The 6000-nt window shown below is 47.2% G+C and overlaps 1 protein-coding gene across 10 annotated transcripts in view; it reads right to left on the minus strand.

Moving 5' to 3' along the window:
- TBC1D1 (TBC1 domain family member 1) overlaps positions 1-5603 on the minus strand; it is a 101479-nt gene extending 95876 nt beyond the window's left edge. For 5 of the 10 annotated variants that reach the window (XM_042053025.1, XM_042053022.1, XM_042053024.1 and 2 more), the window contains exon 1: positions 4881-4979. The gene's annotated coding sequence lies outside the window, so the exon portion shown is untranslated. Of the gene's footprint in view, positions 1-799; positions 1564-4286; positions 4401-4880; positions 4980-5058; positions 5139-5533 lie in introns of those variants that run through there. The other 5 variants (XM_042053021.1, XM_042053018.1, XM_042053019.1 and 2 more) reach the window with 5 other exon arrangements.
- Positions 5604-6000: the final 397 nt, after the last annotated feature.

The raw sequence follows: 6000 nt of genomic DNA on the forward strand, positions 1-6000 counted from the left end.
TTTCTTTTTGATTACTACCATCTACCACGGTCTTTTACCCCAGATCTACGAGGCAATGCAGCCTCAAATAGAAATGAATATCACAATATAATACATTATTTTGCATGCCAACTCTAAGGACTGAACAGTATATTAAAAAACCCAAGGTTGATACTTTGTCATACTTAAACAAATATTGTACTGCTGGAATGTATTTAATATAAATGCGAAGCTTCTTGGCATTCATCTGTTTTTTAAAAAAATAAACACCTTGCAAAGTCAACAGCATAAATAGTGTCTGCATTTGTTATTTCCAAAGAAAAACACTACTAAATCAAACCAAATAAGTAGAAGTCAAAATGCTAGTTTTTTCCCTTATGTTAGGAGGGGCTGAAAGTGCAGTTTCTCAGACCACAAATTTAGCAACATCAGAAAGTCTCCTTATCCAACCTGTATCGTTCTGTATGTTACTGTTCTGCATGTTCCATCTCCCTTTCCCAGCCATTCTTTCTTTGTTTCCTCCTCCTGTCACTTACCATAAGCAAATCCCACCAGAAATTATGCCAATTTCATGCTGCTGGTATTAACGTCCCTCAAGTTTACACCAAGGACTAGGTTTTCCTTCAAGACTAGGTTTTACTTCAAGACCATGAAGTGTTTATGTACGTGCTTAATTTAAACCTAAAAATAGTTTTGTTCTTCTCAACAGGCCTATTCCCAGCCATAAAATTAAGCACACATTATGGACAAAGAGTAGACAATGGTCTCAGCCCATCCATGTCTGCCCTGACTCCACTGCTTGGAATTTTAGTGCCCTTACCCATCTCTGGTTGCCACCACTCAGTTCATCCCTTCTGAAAGTTGGCTCTTCAGGTGCCATAGGAGTTTACGATACATACTAATACAGTAGGATCAAACAAGTTTCCTCTTCCTCCCAAGTGTCTGACCAACTCTTGCTTTTTAAATGCTTATTTCACCTTTAATCCAAGAGAGAATAGGAAAGGTATAAAAATAAAGCTGTCCACTAGTTTCCTTCCACCTCAACTTTGATGTTCCTTTGGCAGCTCTAAATGCCATTCAGCTTCATTACTCTGGGCTTTGCTTAGCACACTGGAGGTCTCCAGTTGTTCTCCCAGTGCTCACAGACATAACTGGGACAGCTCCTCTTTCTCCCCTCCACCAGCATCTTTTGAAGGATCTTGGTTGCCCTTGCACTCAAAACTGAGAACAGCTTGAGTGGCACTCCTCAGCTGAAGCTTTGCTGCTGAGAAAGATATAGTTTAGAGAATATGAACCTTAATGTTGCTACTGTTTAGCCTGCTTTGATTCAGCTGTATTTGCTCGATCAGCATAAAAACAGCCAGTCAAACTGTAATACATAAGATATTTACACAAACCACATTAATACATCAAACCCTGCCTTCTATACTGGGGGACACCAGACTGACTCATTAATGTGGAACATACACATGGGAACACGTGTGCCCTTTGTTCTCAACTTCTCTTTTGCTCTGATCAACCCAGCCACTTCTCACAAGTGGGGAGCAGGCTTAGAAAGCATGCAACACTACACGGATAGTCCTGTTCTAGCAAAATCTGATACTCTGCTTTTTAAAACCCTAACCTAATTAAAAAAAAAATATATATATTAGACTATTGCTCTCCAAAATCAAGTTGCATTCTCACCGTGTTGTGGCACAACACGGTGAGAGATACCTTCAGAGAGAAGTCAGGGTGATGGCAAGACAGCATGAAAGGCACAGCTACACAAATTATTACTTCTGCCATTCTGGACCCCAAGTTTTCCCCATGTGAAGGTACATGTCTAAGCAGCATTGCATCATGCAGGACAGCATTCCTCAAAATTCACCTTCTCTCAAGAGAGCAAAGACTATATCACAAGGAGAAAGTATTGGCTCCAGGTGCCAGTTGGTTAGATGGGGTCAGGTAAGCTTTGAAGTTAGGAAGGAGAATCATGTGGGGTTATTGTGTTAGTAACCTAGGAAGGTGAGGCACTGAAAATCAGGTTTGTGCAACTGGGGGAACACCAGGCAGATTTAGGATAAACTCAAACTAATACAGAAAACAGGCAAAGAGAGGAGACAGAATGTTCTAAACCAAAAGAACACACACACACACACACAAAAAAAACCAAAAAGCAGAACCTTTGACAGTGGTGAAATGTTATCATTCTTTTGTCCTTTCCTCTCAACCAGACTAAATTCAATACAGACATGCAGCCAAAAGTTTTAAACTATTGTTCAGAACATTGCTAACTACTGACCTAAGCAACCCTTCACTCTCCTCCAGCTCCTTCCCTGCTTTGGTAGCAGCTGGAGTGCTGGGACTCACAGCAGAACTGATGAGTTTAGAAGAAGTGTCAAGCTTTCACACAGCAGTGAATAAATGAGGAGTTTGACCTGGGAGCTGAAAAGAAAGATGCCACCTTCCTCAATCTTTGCAGTTCTTCTGAGAGACAACTGTGCGGTTACTCCACATCAGGCTTGGGACATGGCAGCAGCTTTAGTTTATGTAAGTTTCTCTAAGTCAGTTTTTCTCCTCAAGAAGTTAAGCAAAAATTCCAACCATTCTGCAAGGTCTTATGAAAAACAGCTGGTCTTAAAGAGCACAAATTTGTTCAGCTCTTCTCTGCATGGCATTAGCACTGAACCCTGTTGACAAATGGAGCCAGAGGCACTGGTACTGACTGCACTTCACCACTGATTATTTTAGCAGAAATATCATACTACTTAAGGATTATGAGGAGCCCTGGCCTGCAGCCAGAACTCTGGTACACTAACCAGAACTAAATACCACTTGTCTCCCTCTCTTTCTGATCCCTAACTGAAATTTACATTGTCTTTGCTCGAGCTGACAGATTTCTCTATCCAGCTGGCAGGATATATAGACAAACACGAATATATATAAAGTATGTCATGACACGGTCACTGCTAAGAACAGTTTTCAAATAGTTTTTATTTAATTCAAACTGGCACTTGGAACCATGACACACCCTTCTTGTTGCAAGGATGTTCTTTTTATCTCATAGCTACTTACTATCTGCTGTTTCCTTCTGAAGTTATGGTCTGCTGTGGGCAACAGCATGTGCAAGTCCAGAAACCATTCTGCCTCAGAAATCAGTTTTCATTTCCATTATTTTTTCATTAAATGCTGACTTTTAAAAGACTTAATGCTTAAATACTGTTAGCACCTCCAGACTGGGTGCTGAATAACATTCAACCATACACTCTGGTACTGGTTCCAGTAATAAACACACCTAAAATATTTACCAGTACAACCAGCATTTTTATCACTCCTCAAATAAGTTTAAAAAGTAGACTGTTAATTTAAAAATTGCAACAAAATGGTAGTATGATCTTGATTACAAACATACACATTTATAATCAACTATCTAGTGAAGAAAATAGCTGACTGCTCCTGCCCTTAACACCTGTTGCTATTTCCTTAATCAAGTCCATGGAAATTAATATGCTGATGATTGAAGTCTTCTGACTCAGCCTCATACAGACCTGAACAAAATACTGAACTGTTCTACGACTTTAATGCACTAAAAGAAAACCCCAACCTTTGTAAAAGAAAGCTTGCTAGGTAAATTACATTAGGAATACTATTCCTTTTTATTCAATTGCATATCTACAGCCAAAATGCCTGCATTCAACTTTGCAGTTAACCAAATTACAGTGAAAAAAGTGTCAAGTCATCCACATATCACTGAATATGTTTCACATTCCTTCCATCCTGTCGTTTTTCTCACCTGCACGCATTTCTACTTTTGTGTATTACCTATGATTTTCAGCATTCCTATATAACAACCCGTGACAAATTTCTATTTCAGCACTTAAAAGTGTTAAAAGTATAGACATACGCATCAGCTCAGAGTTATTCGCTATTCAGAAAATGTATAATTTATTAATTTTGACCCACGATGTTCCACTCAATCTCTGGGCTTAACGCAGGCACAAATCCCACCATCTGCACTACTAAAGGTTCCTACAGCAGATCTGCCATGTTAGCCTCTCTCCCAAATAAAACACAGCACACAAAGGCCTCAATCTTTTCAAACTGCGCTATAAATAACCACATTCGTTTCATATCTCTCGTGAACGCAGTGTCAAGAGATTGTTCCCCTGTTGACTTAGTTCGTGAATTTAAAGGGCCGTAAGAACGCCGCGCCGCTGTGGGGCGATTGAAAGTTACATTCGGCTGTGCTGCGGTAAGTTCTTCCCCAGGGAAGAGCCGCTTTGGTGCTCTGAGACGGAGCGGGGTCTGGGAGGAGTTATACCCACCGATTTTGCATTGATGGGCGAGGAAAGAGCAGACAAGAGAGAAGAACTAAAGGCACCTCAGGTCACTGACAGATTAAATTCAAGCAGATCTTTTGGTTATTGTGACGAGGAGCCAGCTCTCCCCGACCCCGCCAGCCGAGAACAGCGGCACCGGCGCCCCCGTCCCCGCTGCGCTCCCGCCCGCCCGCCCCGTCCCGCAGCAACGCTGCTCCCACAGCCAGAGCTGCGGCTTCGCCGGGAGCCCCATTAGGACCGACGGCGCGACCCTGCCGCGGGCGCCGGGAGGGCGCAGCCCGCCCTTCCCCGCCGCGGGCACGGAGCGGGGCCCGGCCGGACCGCCCGGCGCCGGAGGCTGTCGCCGCTCGGAGCGCGGGTGCAGGCACGGGCCGCCCCGCGGCGGGTGCCGCACTCCTCGCCACAGCTCTTCACTTCCTCCGCGCCGAGAGCTGCTCTTCCTCCTTCCCCCCACCCTCCCAAAACGCTGCTCGGCCCCGCCAGCGCCGCTCCCCCGGGCCGGCCCGCAGCGGGGGCACGGCGTTCCCCACGGCCGCCCCCTGCCAGGCCTGCGGCTGGGGCTGCCCGGGCGCCGCTTACCGCCGCAGGATGTGCTTCCCGCAGGGAAGTGCCCTCGGCGGGCAGCGGCCGCGGGCTGTCAGGCGCGTTCGGGCACCGCCCGCGCGGGGAGGCGGGCGGGGCCGGTAACGGGCGCCGGGCCGGGCGAGGGGCTCCCGCTGCCTCCCGCCGCTGCCCGCCCCGCCCCGCCCTGCCCTACCTGCCGGCCGGCCGGGACGAGGAGGGACCCGCGCCGCACACCCGGCCGGGCCGCTCGCCGCCTCTCTGCCCGCGCCGCGCCAGCGCAGGCGAAAATAGCAACAGGCGGCGGGTCTCGGCCCGGGGGGCGGACGGCACGGGCGCTTGGCAGAGACGGCGGGCAGCCGGCGACAGGGGGGCGCCCATGTCGCGACAGCGGGCAGCTGAAGCCCCCTCCCCATGCCCGTTAAGTTCCTCTCGAAGAGCATTTCGGTGACCCTGCCCCGTGTGTCTGGCACAGCCTTTGATCTCCCGCGGAAAACATGTCGTTGTCGCCTTGCGGTAGTGAGCCCGGGCGGACGGCTGGGTCAGCTGAAGTGGCGAGCGAAGTTTGCTCACAAAACTGGAACTAGCCCAGCTCGTGAGCTCTGAAGCGGCCAAGTCCCACTCGGGTGTGGGCCCAGCCCTGGCTGCAGGGCAGCCTTTTACGAGCTCACCTGAGTCACCTTGACGGCTTCCTCAAAGAAACCACTCTTGCATATGTATAAGATCATCCTAAGAGTTGGTATTAGTTGGTCTTCCAGTTGCCAGAAAGCATAAGGCATGAATGGATCCGGAGACTTAATTATACTCCTCTGCAAGTGGAGATTAAGGCACCCTACATCCCCGTTGTGCAAACCACTTTCGCACTCAATTAATTTCAAGCCTTCTTAGCAGTAAGACCACTGATTTACTTACTTTTAAGCCTGTGCACATTTGTAGACTAAAGGAAATCTGCTCGTTGCTGTGAGGGAAAACAGTCAAGCTGTTAAATGCAAGCACAATGTTGGCCCATATTATGAAAAACAAGTCAAATTTCGGTATCCAAGCACATCCCCTACTTCCAAAGTGTAGATACACATGAAGATACAAACTGCACTATGTGTTCATGGCCTTCGGCATCTAGGTGTACTTCCGCAGGATC

The sequence above is a fragment of the Corvus kubaryi genome, unplaced genomic scaffold (genome assembly GCF_017639235.1).
Source record: "Corvus kubaryi isolate FWS band 111438036 unplaced genomic scaffold, C.kubaryi_AGA036_p1.0 split1-131, whole genome shotgun sequence".
Classification (NCBI taxonomy): Eukaryota; Metazoa; Chordata; class Aves; order Passeriformes; family Corvidae; genus Corvus; species Corvus kubaryi.